Raw genomic sequence first — 17554 nt, forward strand, 5'->3', positions numbered from 1 at the left:
GCTATACCAAGTACATTCTTTCATTCCTTCACAGGTGAAACCTTCTGAGAATGGCTGAGGCTATACATGTTTGTACCTATTAGAGTTTGTCTTCAAAATATTTTTTTTTCTCTCTTGTCATGTCTGCTGTAGAGTGTCCACTAGGGGACCCGGTTAGGGTCCTGAAGGCATTATGATAGGGTAGCAATCTTGATCTGAAGCCTGGTATACTGCAGGGGAGAAAGAGGGCTGTAAAGTTGAACATCTTCACAGGGCAAAGGTCTTGTTACTTAGGATGGAGGGACAGAAGGCAGTGGGTCATAGTGATGAGCACACAGTTGGTAGTGGAGGACAGTACCATGCACTAGCACTGCATCAGCAATTTTAAAGTGTAATGGATAATGACCAGGTTGGGCATGAAGTATCCACAACACCTCTGAGTGCTATATTGCAAAGGGGAGAGTGGGTGGGGTACAGCGTGACCTCTCCACCAATAATCATCAGAACAGGAAGAGTGGAGCAGGTGGGAGTAAACAAGGTACTGGCCATCCAGATTTAGGAGGGATAAATGCAGGCTAAAGGGGGCTACCAAGCCTATGATCTTTTGCAGAAGGAGGGTTGAGCAAATGTGGGTAAAGAGCATACTCATTGTAGTACTTGTCAAAGGTAAGAAAGCGTAGCGCTTGGTATGGGCAAGAAGAGGAGAGCATGAGCTGCAGCTGGAAGACTATTTCCTCACTGATCTTCTAACTATGCAATCAGATTAGGAGTCAGTGTTTCTCCAACTGGTACAGAAATATCCTGGTGTTTACAGGATTGTTTGGACACATTTTAAGGGTTGCAACCACTGTTTCATGCCATGATGAAGAACACATAGCAGTTGTTTTTTGGGATCGAAACGTAAACAAACAACACTATTTCCCGCTATTAACGTGTTGTTTTGTGGAGTAAACTTCATGTATATGAGTTCTGTGCTATTAGAAATATATCACTAGTCAACAGTGTATTATCATTTGTTCAATTTCTTTTGTGCACCAATATTCACCTTTATCACAAACCATTTGCACTGTGCCAATTTCTTTGGAGCATCTATACAGACGTGTACTTCTGTGTTGTAGGAAAGAAGTCAAGAATTGAACAAACAACCAACTGTGTGTGCGATATCTTTAAAAACAAATGCAAAGCGAGCATAGGCTGCAAGCTTCTTTCTGAGTGAGCTATTTGTTTATGTTGTTATTGCTCTAACTAGAAAGCACTAGAAGGAGGTATACGAGGCATTCTGCCTGCCATCCATCATTGCTGAAAGGACTACAAAGAGAGAAGGGCATGAAATATCTACCCAGCCCTCTATCATCACTGATAAAAAAATGGATGAACTTGTGGAGCTAGATAGGGAAGGTCAGAGGAAGGTCATGTACCACCAGGGCCGGAGCAGAGAGAGGTCAAACTGTATTTAGAGGGAGAAGAGTTGGACTAGGAGTTAGGGGAAGATGAGTTACGCAACCGGGAAATTTGGGGTGAAGAGAGTGAACTGGTGGCGGTAGAGCTGGTTTAAGGAGAGGAAAAAAAGTGTGGAGAGGTCAATCAGGAAAAAGGGGGAGCGAGTAGAGGTACTGTGTGAGATAGGGTAGGAAGGGCAATGGTGGATGGGCAGTACTGAGGGCTATTCCAAAAGATGATCAACCCGGAAAAGAGCTAAATTAAGTAAAATCAAATTTACACCAACCAGACAAGGTTCAAAGTCAAAGCCATGAAGGTTTTTTTAAATTTAGAATAATTAAAGAAGGTAAAACTAGCCAGTTCAAATCAAAATGCAAATACATTCTTAAAATGATAATCTATGGGAATTGTCATAGGCGTCAATCTTTATTCACGTTATGAAGCCAAAACAAATACAGATTAGCGAAAGGCAAAATAATGTATTAGCAGGACACGCATGAGGGGGCATTTTTTTTAGGTGGTTTGTGTTGCTCTTGCACCATGCAACGTTGTGCGAGACAGATGTAAACCTTACATGGGATTTATGAAGCCACACAAGGCCTCTTTGTGTAGCCCTGCCTGGCTCCATAGATTTGGAATAAGGTAACGAAGCGTAAATCACTGTGTTGTCTTACTCTGCCCTGGGAAGGCATTCCCTGGGTGTTGCAAGGGTATTCTCACGCAACTCCCTTTTTTTTAATCATTCCCAGATTTACCAGAACTGGTAGACTAGGGAGTGTGCAAAAAGACATGCTTTCTTATATGTAGTGTAACAATGTGTAATATATTTATTTCTCCTACATAGAAAGAGGAATATGCCTCTCAAGATTGTTTTTGTGATGGAAGGTGCCCCTTCCTGCACAAAAGCAATCCTGAATACAACGCAGGCACCCTTGCACCATGGTGCAAGGGTACCTGTGTTGGTACCAGCAAAAGGGTGCCAGCACAGGGGATTAGACAGGAATGTGCCGTAGTGTCTTCAATACTGCGCATTCCTGCCCTTTCACTGTTATGCAGTGCAGTGCAGCGCATCAAGGTGACTTGCTGCGCTGCCCTGCATGACATTCTCGTAAATAGGCCTCTAAGAGGGTTTTTGGGGGACTTTTCCTTGTCTTTTAAATTGAACACACTTCTGGGACTATTTATGAGAATGTCGCTTTTTTGTCACTTGGCAGTACTCTCCACAGTGAAATGGCTCAATTCTGTATTACAATGTGTGTGAACAGGGTTTAGAAATACAATCCCAAACTGCAGAGTCCACCCTCAGCTCTACATTAAACAAATCTGTGCTTTCATGCACTGCCCAATACTTCATTTCCCTTTCTGCGCAGCACAAAACATCTGGGTGAACCTCCCATGTCCTGGGGAGGCAATGGCACACAGAATGGTTTCAGTCTGCCCAGGGCCCTCACACATTGTGATTGTATTGTAATTACATTTATATAGCGCTTACTACCCCTGACGAGGCGTTGAAGCGCTTTTTTGGTGAGTAGCATGCTACTCTGTAACCCATAAAGGATTAGTGGTGAATTAGTATAGTGAAATATGAAAGTAATTGAGTGGTGGATATTAGTTAGTTATTTAGATTAAGAAGGATAGCGGAGGTATAGAAGAGGGAAAAATGTTTGCATTTATATAGCGCTTGTTACCTCTGATGGGGTGTTGAAACGCTTTTTTGGCTAGTAGCATGCTACTCCGGAACCCATAAAGGATTAGTGTTGAGTTAGTATAGTGAAATATGAAAGTAATTTGAGTGGTGGATATGTTATTCAGTTATGTGGATAGAGAAGGGTAGGGAAGGGATAGAAGAGGGAAAAATTTTTGCATTTCTATAGTACTTGCTACTCCTGATGAGGTGTTGAAGCACTTTTTCAGCGAGTAGCACGCTACTCTGGAACCCAAAAAAGATTAGTGGTGAATTAGTATAGTGAAAAATTAAATTTGAGAAGTGGACATGTTGGTCTGTTATTTTGATTGAAAAGTATAGTGGAGGGATAGAAAAGTGGAGGATTTAGACTTTTTTGGGGGGGTAATAGCAGTAGGAGGATGCGTGGGATGAATAAAAAGGGATGTGGAGTGGAAGAGTCAGAGGGAAGATTTTAGAAAGGCTTGTTTTGGGGGATCGACTGGAAACAATCTCTTTGATAGGGTTTTCAGCTCACTGCATATTCTTTATGTGACATTGTATCTTTATCACATGTCTCAGTGAATAATGCTGATTCAGTGGGACGTGCGGCGTCATTGTGAAAGATTGAAGCTCTAAAGTTAAGCCTAAGATGATCTATTGAGCTGTGGAGTCTTTGATGGTCCAGGAAGGTGGAGGAGTGCCGACTTGTCTGAGAAGTAAACGAGTACCAGTTGGTCCAGGAGGCTGAAGGTCGGACTATGAAGTGGAATAGGTGAGGCAGGACATGTAGGGCTTACCGCCAGGCCATGCTTTTCACAGATAATTTGAGTGAAGAAAAGGTAGATCCAGAAAGGTGCAAGGGTAAACTCAAGTGAGTAGTATATCTATGACTGGAGGGAATGAGAGGAGTTACTACTTATTATGGTTGGTTATAAGACAATGAAGCTATGTGTAGGCTCCTGAAGGGCAGACCTCTCATATTATATAAGCCTTTTTCGACCATATGGTGCCTGCCATAGACTGAGCACTGTTTTCATGAGTAGAGTTAGCACGCAGAATGGGGACTTGGGGGAAAGACGACAGGCGAGTTCTTCCCCCGGGCAATTTGGGCGGTGGTGCAGCCCAGACAGACTGCCTGGCGAAGACTGGAGGGACTGGGTGGGTGTGGGGTTTAGAGCCATTTCGATCAGTAGGAAGGGGTACCAGTCACCATTTTGCTTGTATAACAGCACGGTGGGCAGTCAGTTAGGCAGGGACAATTTTGAGTCCTGTCTACTCTCCCTCTTCTACTGATGCTTGGGGGTGGTAACAAGGCCTACCTTTTTCTGGCTCAGGTATATATAAGAAAGATTTGCCTGTGTCATCGGTTTGTTGCTCATAAGACGGGTTCTGCGGTTTGGCAGGAGTTTTTGCGAGTAAAACTGGTTGTATTGACATTTGATGGGGTAAATAGTCATTTTTGCAGGGACAAGAAGTTGAGGGATTACAGTGTTATCATTTTGATAAGTTTTAGGATGTAAGGCGATCAAGGATGAGGCATGCTTTGGGGGTTTTTGTGGGGGGCGGGTGGGGGTAGACGACGCATAGGTAAATATCCAATGTATCGTGAGGCAATGCTAGTTTTATTAGGCATGTTGGCCTAAGGATGCTTAAGGTGAAATGTGTACCTACTTCGTTAAAAGCAGACATTTATGCACTAATAGGTGTCAGTGGTCTGTTCTGCGCCCTCTCGCCCAAAGCACCATTATGCGTACAGGCTTTCGCAAAGGGAAAGCATAGTGTGACGTTTTCTTGAAAAATAACTCACTACCTAATATTGTGTTAACCTGCTTACATCTTTTGCCACAAAAACTTTATATCCATAACACACTGCAGCCACGTAAATTTCTTGTTGTGTTGCCTTCTTTCTATTATTTAGCTATTCAGCCACACGTCACATCTATCCATCCATCCATCCATCCATCCATCCATCCATCCATCCATCCATCCATCCATCCATCCATCCACCCATCCATCCATCCATCCATCCATCCATCCATCCATCCATCCACACACATACACGGGCACCATGCATACACATAAATTATGCACATTTGGTTATTGTCTTTGCAGTGGGCGCCAAGTGAGCTCTACGTCTTGAAGACTCTTGCTGGCATTGGCCATTTCAAATAAATGAACTAAAAAACAAATCGTTTTTACATCCACAGTATAATACAGACCCCTCCCCCTACTCAAACCCCCGTAAGTAGTTCAGCTTGCCTGGAGAACGCTTTTCTCTTCCCATTCCTAGAGCACGGCCTATTGTTTTGCATTAGTGGAGTTGAACGGAGTTAACTAATGGATTACTGCGGAGGTGTGACATGGGGTGATGTCAGACTACGTTCAGTAGGAGAATGTCAGGCAAGCTCTGGCCAGAGGCTGGAGCTGCGGGCTGCCGTGCCTCTGGCCACGCCCACACATTCTTCTTGTCCAGTTCCCACAGGCACAGAGGGGCTCTGGGGGTCAGAGTGGATAAAAACAAAAGAGGACCCCCTGCCGGTGCTGCCAGCATGCTGGGCTGTCACTTCCACTAATTCATTACTTCACCTTTAATCTGGCGGATCCATTATTGGTTAAAAAGAGACCCATTTTCACAGCTGACAGGAGAGGAGAGAGGGCGCAGCTTCAGACAAAAAAAAGAAAAAAAATGAAAGTTGCAGTTACCACCCAAAAACACATTTTTTTTAACGCACCCTGGTAATTGTAAAATGTATGCATGTTTAAAAATACATATTTTTTTATGTGTGACAATTACTGCAAGAATAGTTTTTGAGAGTGGCAAGAAGACTTGTTGCCGAAGAAGGTAGAGGGTTGCATGGTCTGAAGTGTCTCTGTAATTTCGGGCATCTAGAAGCCTATAAATTAGGAGGCAGATGGCTCGTGCTAGGGTTAGTGTGCGCGTGCATGAACCAGAGAAACGACTAAAAAAGTGTACAGTTCGAGCTCACACAACATTTAAAGAGAATACCAGATAATTTGCGTTTTTATAGATTTGTTAGAATGCACATTATAGAACTGTTAATCCTGACCTTCCGCATTGCACCCTGGAGCAGAGTTGCCATACATTTTAAGCACTGCAATCTCTGGTTATAGGTGATATTATTACAACCAATATGGCGCACCTTGCATTCCGTAATTAAAATGTAGGGGCAGATTTAAAAGCCCCCTGCGCCACCAGTGACGTACTGGTGGCGCATGTTACTGCTCCATATTTACAAGAACAGGAAAAGCCACGCTGTCCTTGTAAATATGGCCCCTTTACACGCAGCACTTTGCGTGAAAGGGGCATTCCATGGGTGTTGCTGTGGGTGTTCCTACACAACACCCATGGAACCTGCCACACTCTCAGATTTACGAGGAATCGTAAATCAGGAAATGCGTCTGAATGCTAAGCCAACTTAGGGGTGTTGTAGCGAGGCGCAACGAGTAGAAATGTTTTTCATTTCTCGTCATTTTTTCCTCTTTCAATGCGTGCTGCATTCTACAGCACACATTGAAAGAGGAAAATGCCTGTAGTGATTGTTTATGTGCAGGAAGGTGCCCCTCCTGCACAAAAACAAGCTCCCCATGACGCATGGTGCAAGGATGCCTGCGTCATGGAGAGATTGTTTTTGTGCACTGGCCTAAGAGAAAAAGCAGCGGGGACGTTAGGCATTTTTCAGCTGCAAAGTCAGGAACAGAAAAACATGTAACCATCACAAAATCGCACATCACAGCCTAATTTAATTTTATAAAGTATATCTTTATGTATATCGTGGCATAGCAATAGTCAATGGAGGCAAGAAATGCGTAGGTGCCCCTCAAGGTTTTTTGTCTGTTTTACCTCCTTTGCAAAACTGCCAGGCAAGAGTGGTGCCGGATGTCTTTCCTTTGTGTGGTGTTCGGTCTTAAAGGCCAGGAGACCTCGGATGCGTCCTGGTATTAACAACTCCCAGCTTTTTTGATCACCTGTTTCATTTCGAATGTAATCACATTTTAAAGCAATGTTAACGACAGATAGTGCCTTTTTCAACTTTTATATTTCTATCTGCCTGCATTGGGCCGACATTTTTATTATTATTTGGCAAATGCTTATGCCTATCAGTATATCTTAAATATTGGCATGCGTCTGTCTGTTTGACAGCTAAGAACCCGTCTCTGGCGTCGGGTATTCTGGTAAAAGAATTGGGTTCATTTGTCCATCAATAGACCTCTTGTTTTTTCACTGTGTAAAATTCGAAGAAGATAGTAGCTTTGTACTTATTGCGGTTTATTTGTCAGTTCACTTCGGGAACTCCGTGATTCACAGGGGCTGTATAACAGAACCAGGGCCAGACTGGCCGTAGCGGGCACCGGGCAATCCCCCGGTGCGCAGCACGGGTGGGTGCCAGTTTTGGGCCCCTGGGGGCCGTTTTTGTTACAGGGCCGTTTTTGCAGCATAGGTGCAAAATCGGCCCTGTAACAAAATCGGACGAAAACCGTCCCTGGCAAAGAGCTCGGTGGCTCCCCCGAGGGGGCCATCCGAGCACTTTGCCAGGGCCGGTTGTGGTTCCCAGTCCGGCCCTGAACAGAACCTGTTGAAAACAAAGGGGGTTACATATACCAGTTCTCATATTTGCACAGCAGACATGGAGGCTCCAAATAAACCTAAGACATACAAATATTTTTATAGCTAGAATAAAAAATGGCAATTGTAAAGAAATGCCTCTTATTGCATGATCACTGCCAAGTCTTTGGTCTGATGCTGCTGTTTTTTTTCAAGTGTGAAGCTGCACTGAGTCCTGCCAACCAGGCCTCAGTGCCAGCGTTCTGACTCTTCAGAAGGTATATGTTTAATTGGCTTACCCACAATTGGCATAAGGTAACTTACTTATAAGTCCCTAGTATATGGTACCGGCAGTGCTTTAAATGGGCCGGTACTGTCCAGTACGGAGTACCAGCACTTTTTTATTTTGAGGAGGAGAGGACCAGCACTTCTCAAGAGTAATGCAATACCTTTAATTGGATAGTACCGGCACTACTCAGAAAAAAGCTACAGAGTACCTGCACCTTTATTTTTCCATTTCAAGCACTGGGTACCGGGTACCAAGGGCTGGTAAGTTAAGTGCCCCCCATGGACTGCAGCACTTGCTGCGCTCACCACAAATGTGACGATGCAAATCACAACACCCAGTCACCATTGCAGGCTGGCAGAGCAGTTTGAAACTGTTAACTCCACTTTGCCTATTAAACCAAAGGCAAGGAAAGGCAAGACCTTTATTTTTTTATTTAATATTTATAAATCACCCCTAAGACACGCCTACTGAGCCCTACCCTCTTACAACTCAGCAGTGCTAATTTCCAAATGGGACTACTAAACATGGTACTTTGAGGTATCAAACAAATTGTTACATTAAACTCGACCTATTTTTGGAGATAAATTTAATGTAACTTTTAAACAAATGGCAGCTTTAGAATGTTGCCTTTTTGTTGTTCAAAGTTTCAAGTAGCTGTTTTCAGTTGCTCACAAGCCGCCTTCTGCTCTCCTGGGTGGAGGTGAGAATGACTCTCAGGAAAAAGAACAAAGGACATGCAGAGAGTAGAGGTGTGAACTCCTCCTGATAATAGGCTAGATTAGGTGTGAGCCATGGCATACAACACTAGCAAAAAGAAGCTGCTCAGTGGATAGAGATGCAACACAGCTCCCCAGAACCAGTGGCGTAGCTAGACCTTTGGCCATCTGTGGGGGCCCCTGCATTTGACGCTCTGCGGCGGCACTAATGTGAGAGCTTAGGGGGCTGGCATTACCCGCTATGGTGCAGGTATGAGCGGGAGGAGGCCGCCACCCCCAAAACTCGTGTCACACGGAGCAGACCCCACCCTCCCTTGCTACGCCACTGCCCAGAACTGCAGTAATCTTTGAGCCTGCCAGTGTCTACCCGGGGTATGATTATGATAAAAGGAAAAGATCAAGGCTAGAAGACATGCAAGACTTGTAGCTAGGAAAAGAAAAGTGTGAAAAAGACAGGAGTAGAAACATGCTGCTAGGGAATGGCAAATCAGTAGATGCCACTAACAGCACTGGAGTAATGAGAGAGTGAAATGTCGAAGCTGAGGATTCAGTGATGTGAGAGATCGAAGTGAAAGGTGGTGAGGGCTGACAGGTGTGTTTTTGGGATTCTAGACCAAGATTTTAGACAGCCATTTATCCGGAGCAGAAACCACGTTATCAGTGGCTAAAATATCCAACAAGGGGGAGATCAAATTAGGATCAGTGCTAGAATCGTCACAGGGTTTACCATTATCACAAGTGTAGTTGCAAAGAGAAATGGATTTCTAGATGTGAAGGCTACTGGTAACGAGGTGAGAGGACATGGGTTGAGGTTTTATGACTGCCATTTACAGAGTGAAGGAAACAATAGCCATATGGCACCTCATATGGCAGGGGTCTTACACGCGGAAGAGGTTCCGAGGGGAAGAGCTTGATGGTTGCAGTAGGATGACAGATGACTATAGTAAACCATCAAACCTACCCCATTGTATTTGTGCTACCTCATCTACAGGCACGTGCATCAACCCAAAATGTGCTCGCAAAATTAGCGAATAGCAATTTGCGAGCGCATTTTACCGTTTCCCAATGCATCAACCAAATAACCAAAAATCGCAATAATACCGACTCGCTAATACCGGGAAACAAGAAATAGCGAATCCTTATCAGCGACAATAAGAAAAGCGGGAGCAAATCAAGATTCGCAAATATAAATCGCTAATCGATGCATCAATAATCGCAATTAGCGATTTCATCGAAAATCGCTATTTAGCAAGTGCAGATTGAGGGGAATCAGAAGCAGGTGGTAAAAAAAAAATTATTATTCGCTACAGCTGATAAGCTGCTGAGGGCTATTTAAACTGACCAATGAGGCAATAGAGGCCGCACACAATGGCGGCACTCTACGTGTTTGCGAGGAGGATGAGGATCCATGCAGCAGGCCAGGGCAGAAGGAGAATCCAGGAGAGGATATTCCGCCTGCGCATCACTGTGTTGGGACAAACTGATGAGGACATATATGATAAGTACAGGATTAACGCTGCTATGATACCTTACCTCATATCTGAATTAGAACCACTAATGCAGCGGCAGACACGTAGGACCCATGCTATCCCTACCCATGTCCAGGTGTTATGTTGCCTGCACCTACTTGCATCAGGAAGTTTCCAGGGGGTAGTGGCAGTAGCTGAAAGGGTATCACAAAGCTCCCTCTCACGTTTCTTCAGATCCATCCTGGCTGCCATGATGACTCTGATTCACAACCACATCACCTTCCCCACAACCCAAAGGGAATTGATCCAAACAAAACTCGATTCATATCGATTAGCCCAGTTACCTAATGTGATAGGATGCATAGATTGCACTCACGTAGCCATATGTCCACCGGCAGTCAATGAGTATATCTTCCGTAACCGGAAATCGTATCACTCCATCAATGTCCAAGCAGTGCGCAATGGGAAAAACATCATAACCAACATCGTAGCGCAATATCCTGGGAGCACCCATGATTCATACATCTTCCGACACAGTGGCATACACACACGCCTGCTCACGGGGGAATATGGCGAAGGACACCTGCTAGGTAAGACAAAATACTTATGCACACTAATTCATTCTGAAATGGCAATGCATACCTGACACTAACACATTGCATACTACCCAGTAGGTGACAGTGCATACGCCGTGAGGAACTATATCATGACTCCATACTTGAACCCAGCCTCCCCACAAGAGCAGCGGTACAACGCAGCACACACCAGGACACGTAATGTGATTGAACGGACATTTGGATTGCTCAAGAGTCGCTTCCGCATCCTGCACAAAACTGGTGGTGCGATGGTGTACCAGCCGGAAAACGGCTGTAGGATAGTGGCAGCATGTGCAATGTTGCACAACATAGCTGCCAGGAGGGGCATACCCATAGAGGCGTACGACACTGAGGACAACCAGCCCCCTGTACACCCACGACACCCGCATCCTGCAAGCTCAGCGGAGGGGCAGAGGAAACATGCAGACCTCACACAACATTACTTCAGAGGTACGTAATAATGAGACAAACACTAGCAATCTTGACCTGCACCATTTTAATTAGCACGTGACCAGGTACTGTTGTGTGGCTAAACATAGACTTAGCTTAAGGGTACATTCACAGCATGTACCAAGGCACAAATAAAATAAGGATTTGGACTTCATTCACAGTCCCTATGTATGTCCTGAACATGGTTACGCCACCATGGCTAATTGTCCGGAGGTATGTTTGTGCTCAGCGCTTCCTCCCACGCACACCGAGACGTCTTTCGCCTGCATCGGCATCCCCACCCATCGGTGCAAGTGTAGGTGTTGAGCGACGTGTACTACACCTCCTGCCAGTGCTGACTGGCGCTGACATGCTGCTCAGGCTGGATGACCCCTCACTCCCCTCATCTCCGGTGACATTGCTGAGGCCACCAGCACCAGCCTGGAGCTGTTCAACAGCAGTGGTAACTTGGCCAAGGGCCCTGGCCACATCCCCACAACAATGCCCCATGTCAATCTGCATTGCCACCGACCTCCGTGACAGCAGTGCAGTAACGTTGCACAACTTATTGTTTGATCTGGTATAGCCAGCCAAGCGCGCCATGAATTGGCGATGCCTCCTCCTCTCGGTGTTGTGTCCCTCCTGCATCACACGCACAAGCTCCTGCAATGTGGCGTTAGTGTGCCTGTTGCCTTCCACAACTGCTTGATTCAGTTCACTGACGCGATCTGCTATTTACATTGATGGGTATATTATAGTGCCTCTTACCTTGTGTACTGCAGGCCGCACCGGATGTATCCAGCTGCGTCACTCCCACTGCAGCTTCTGGCAGGATTGTACTCTCCACCAGGTCCTCCAGGGCTGTGTTGTCTGGTACTGTTGAGGGTCCTCCTCCAGTGCTCTTCGCCTCCTTCAGCCTCTGTGCAATTCTCTCCTTGGCACGGCTCCGCAGGTCATACCACCTTTTTTTTAACTCTTCGATGCTGCGGTGTGTCACACCCACAGCATTGACTTTGGTTTTGATCCGGTTCCAGATCCTTCTTTTCCCAGCCTCTGGGACTTTTAGTGAGAGCTTCCCAAAGAGCTTATCATGGCTCTTTATCACCTCTTCAATGAGGTACTCTAGTTCCCTCTCACTAAATTTGATCTTTCGTTTTCTGGCCCCTGCCCCCTCTTCTGCTGATGTGTGGGCCATTTCTGGTATTAGCAGTTGTCTGGATAAAATGTATTCCTTTGCACAGCTCTCCACAAGCACTCTGTTTCCTGCTCTCACTTCCTCTGGGTACAGACTGCAGCATGGGAAGAGTTACTTCCTGGTTGTGAGGTCATCAGCCTGCTCCCAATGCGACTCGGTAAAATTGCGATCTCGCTAATTGCGATTTCGCTAATAGTGATCTCGCTAATAGTGATCTCGCTATTAGCGATCTCGCTATTAGCTAGATCGCTATTTGTGTGTTTCCCGGCATTTGCGATTTTTGTGGGTTTAATCGCTAGTGTGTTTAGTGATTATTAGCGAATCGGTATTTATTCGCTATCTGCTTCATGCATAGGAAATAGCGATTCCTTATTTGCGATTCCTTAAAAATCGCAAATAAGGACTCGCTATTTCTAAGCTTGATGCATGTGCCTGATAGTCCATAGGAATTACCAGTCTACTGATAAAGGCTACCAGACAGTTGAAAGTGAAAAGCCTCCATTTTCAACATGTGTACTAGGGACACTGCCCTTCTGCCAGCCACTCTTCCCTTCCATGACATATAAACCTGGTGTCTCATTGTATAGCAAGCATTGGCAAAATCAATAGTTTGACCGTTTCTGCTAAACTTTATTGTTGGGGAAGCTTCTGGGTTATCCGCAATCTAAATCAAAAACATTTTCTAAAAACAAGAATATTTTTCTAGTCTCAAAAAGCACATATTGCCATGGCACATAAGGTGCTACTTTGTGTGTGAATGTGTTTCTTGTGAAAGGACAGGCTGCGATCACTTGAGGTGAAGAGAGGCAATAGCTGAAGCGGCCTGACCAGTTGCCCCATGCTCAGTACTGTAATGAGTAGAAAGAAGAAACATGTAAATCACACAATGACAGACCAACGGATAAACAGGGCTTCCTGATTGCCGATATAAGTAAGTGTACTCTACATATAATGCTAGTAAAATCAAAAGGTCTAAGCTAACACCAGACCTAAAATGATCTCTGACAGGGCAAAAGTGTTTTTACTCTTTATGTGTGTAATGATTGGATGCACAGGGAGACACCGGACAGTAATCTCAGTGGAATGGAGGGGTCCCCTGGATCCCCTGTACATGGCATCAGTTCTCATGGAGACCCAGCAATTCTCCTTGCACACACAACCCAGAAATAGACTCACAAATAAAAAATCCTAACACATTTGTGGTGTGTCACAGTCCTCTGCTTGCTTGGTCATACTGAATTTGTATCCAAAAGCAGGTGGAGAAGGGAAACAGGACAGAATTTGCTTATCATACCACCCCTTACACATCTGGACTGGCCACACCACCAGCATTGAGAAAAGGATGCAAATCTCGACCCTCCCAGTCCACTAGCAGTGATGAAAGGATGTTTCTGCTACCAGAACTTCCACTGAACTAAGCACGGTCCTTAGCCTAATGCCAAGTAGTGTCTGCCCAGAGGCCCTGGCGTAGCGGTAGCTCCACCTTTCACCTTCAACCAGTGTGGAGCTCCCATGCTTTCTGTAAAGAAGTCTCACTCTTGCATTAAAAAAGAAATCGAAATCGAAAACTTATTGGATCCTTGTATTTTCAAAATAATTTTAGGTGGTGTAACAGTAATCATCAATGAATATTGAATTCATGACATGGAATATCTTCATTAAAATCTGTATTGAGAGAAATTGCAGCAAGCAGTAAAATATGTTCACTAGTGATTCATAGCAGCTGAAACTTGGCAGTGAATTACTCCCACCTAATGTCAATCATTCCCCCATGTATGATCCACTTCTGTCTTCATTGAGTGGAGACAAGTGATGTATAATCTTAAAGACAAAAGTAAAAGTGCTTTTGAGAAGTGCCTAAATTAACACACAGTGTTGATGGCTGCTTAGCAACAAAGGATGCTGACCATTCTTCTCTTTACATTAGAAAGAAAGTTTTATGTGAAAGAATCACTTAATGAATCTGTGTGGGAGGGGCACAGTGGACGTTCGAGCAGAAAATTACATTTGGGAAACAAAGGAAATGGGAACCACCTCATGCCACATGTGCAGTTATACTTTCTTGCTCTCGACCTTTTATCACCACATTATATGAACGCGTATGGGAAACAAGAGCATAGAAAATGAAATGCGAGACATATAAAGGCTTGTTTTTTTTATTTCTTCTATTATTCTCATACCTTCCCTCTAAATCGGTTTAGATAATGGGCATTTACCTCCTTGGTACCTGAATGCGTAGAACTGGTGCTCGTCTCGCTTGTTTAAAGACCCTCGACAAACTGTTTGCATAGTTGCATAGTACTGTCTGACCTACGTGTTTTACCTCTATTAATCACACATGCATTTCATTGCTGTTTTTTTGGCTTTTAAATTAGCTTTTAATCTACTCCCTGATCCCAATTACTGATGTGTTCAGGTACTGGAATACCACCATAGAGGTCTCGATCATGGTTGATTTGTCTTGTGCCTTTTCACCAACATCTGTGATTATGCAGAGATGAGGGAAAGCTTTGTCCTGAGGAAGACAACCGGCAGGGTCCAGAGAAGCAAGGACACAATCCTGAGTACCCCATCTTGGTTGTGGGCCAGTGAGGAGGATGTTCCCCGGTTATTCTGGTGTATAGTGTTTGATTAGGGTGTGTAGGTCTTTTTTGCAATCTGGCAGACAGCTGTTTGAGAGAGCATTTTAGTTCCAAACTGCATTACATATGTGTTTCTTAATGCCTAAGAAATGTAAATATCATTGAGAAGAACCATGTAAAAGCTCAGTCACTAGTACCAAAATGCAGTTACCTACAGGGGTATGGGTGTAGAATATTCTACTTCTGAGTCCTTGGCTACTCTGTGGTGTTAGTTAAATGAAGTAACTGTTATGGGTGAACAAATGCCAGCCTGCTGTGTCCTGTAACCAGTAAAATCCTTGTGCGATATATTGATTGTAACTTTCTATCTCAAGAGATGAGCACTACTATTCAGCTTGCTGATTGTGAATAACCTATTTTGGGGGATTTAACAGTTGAGACTTTAGCTGTATCACTGTCCCTACATCTCCTAGCTTCAGAACTTATCTGGGCAGCTTTGGGTTTTTTACGTTCAGCATCCTGGCCCGAGCCTGCAGCCTCTTTTCAAAACCGATCTCCCCCATTGAGTTGCATTGAGCACCCAACACTGTATTGACACTCTGCACCCAGCTGCCCCTGTGCTGCTGAGGGTATAAGTTTGGTGCTGCCCCCTCCTCCCCTCGTGCTTCTGCCACCCCAGGAGATCGACCCCTGACACCACTTTACTCATCTGTGAGGAGCGCATCTTCTTTCACCCCCAGTCTCCATTGGTTAAAATTGGGCGCCTGACCCCGTGCTTGGCCTCTTCACCTGGCCTGGTATTGACCACAGACTCCAAAGAGTGGATTTGTAAGTTGTGTACTTACCTGCAAAACTGCATTCTTGTTGCTGAACTGAAAAATTGCACTGTATTTTTTAAAGTGAAAAGTATTTTTCTTTAAAAAGTACTCACCTTTTAACATACATCTTGTTCTTAAAATAAATCTTGAAAGAAGCTTATTTTTACAAAATAGGTGTGGATCTCCTTTTTTAGTCGTCATTTTAGTCACTGTGTGCATAACAACTGTCTTACACTCCTCTGTGTTAGGCCTAAGGCTGCTCAACCACACTACCACAAATAGAGCACTTTGGGTTTACATTGAGCCCTGTTCACTTCTGGGGGAATCTCTGGATTCTTTACACAATACACCTAGTTATTGGTATGCCAGATAAAGAGCCAGCTTCCAACAGTATTTCAAAAGTTTATGTTTAGTTAAATTTTCAGGAGCTGCAGTGTTATCCTATGGGAGGAAAAGCAAGTGCGGAATTCAGGTACAGTACCGCAACTTATGGGACCAGTCCCCAGGAGTTAAGGTGAGTAGTAGGCAGGGTCCAAAGCAGAGTCAGCAGAACACCACCGGCGGCGCTGGAGAGGCCGGTTGCAGGGCAGCGTTGGGTGCCCAAGGTTACTGTATGGTGAGTGGTCTCTGCGTAAAGTGGTTACCCATGTATCCGATCAGCTACTTGTATACATCCCGGATCCCCTTCCTACAACCACGCATCCTTCTTGGTCAGTCATATATTGCATGTTACCCATCCTTCCTCCTTTTATCCTTCTAGTTCTTTCCCTTCTCATCCAACCCATTCATCAAGGTTGTCTGACTCTTCTTAGTCTTCTTCATAAAACTTTCCCAGCTAAGTTGATGTCAGATAGAAAAGGCCATTAGTTACTCAACTCCCGCCGCTAATGCTATTGCTAATGCTAAGTAAAGGGTGTCTTCTTCAAACATTGTTCACAACAACTTAGTCTCTCTCAACAGTACAGTGTATACCCTTGTAGTGAGTGAATTGACAATAAGTAAGGAATATTATTTACCACTACCGGCCACTGCTGCTGGCTCACCCACTGCAGCTGCCGCATCTGCTGCTCCCTCCTTACTGGTGTCACCTTTGCCGCTGGCCCCAGCACTGGTGGTCGGTTCACCTAGAAAAAACATTGCACATTTTTTAGATGCCATATATGTCTCCCCCTATTTTTTTTCCACTAGCGAGATTGAAAATACAATACACCACACACATTAATAGTACAAATCGGGGACTAGACTAGAGTAGACAATATGTCCTATCCTATCAAAAATAATAAAATATCTGGTTGGGCATTTTGTTAGTGGCAATTTTCGAAAAGCCTCTCAAGAAGAGGACAACCCAAAGGACTGGACTCAGTGGCTAGAGATATTGGTGAATCAGAGTTATTAAAAAAGAAAAATAGTGGCCAACTGAGTGGACATTCGGACGTGAGGTCTCTTGAGCCATCTCTCTAGGTTAGAAAATATAATGGTGCCCTACTCCTCATACTTAATTACAGCAATGGTGTAGAGTAATCAGTTGTTCACTATCAACTGCTGCTACTAATGGTATTAGGCCAAGACGAGAAAAAGTAAAAATACACCTCTTTGGGGTGTCCAACATGACAATAATTTTATTTACTGATTGAGCATGAGAAAGAAAGTAAAAGAAAGCCTTCTAATCTCAACAAACATGCATAGCATACCGTAGTTGGGCATGCAATCTGCTCAGCAGAGTAGTAGTACTAGTAGTAGTAAGTACCAATGTGTTCTCTGAGTCTTACAGTAGTACCACCACTAGGCAGTCCACAAAATATAAGGGGAGA

Source organism: Triturus cristatus, chromosome 8, assembly GCF_964204655.1.
Source record: "Triturus cristatus chromosome 8, aTriCri1.1, whole genome shotgun sequence".
In the NCBI taxonomy this organism is placed as follows: domain Eukaryota; kingdom Metazoa; phylum Chordata; class Amphibia; order Caudata; family Salamandridae; genus Triturus; species Triturus cristatus.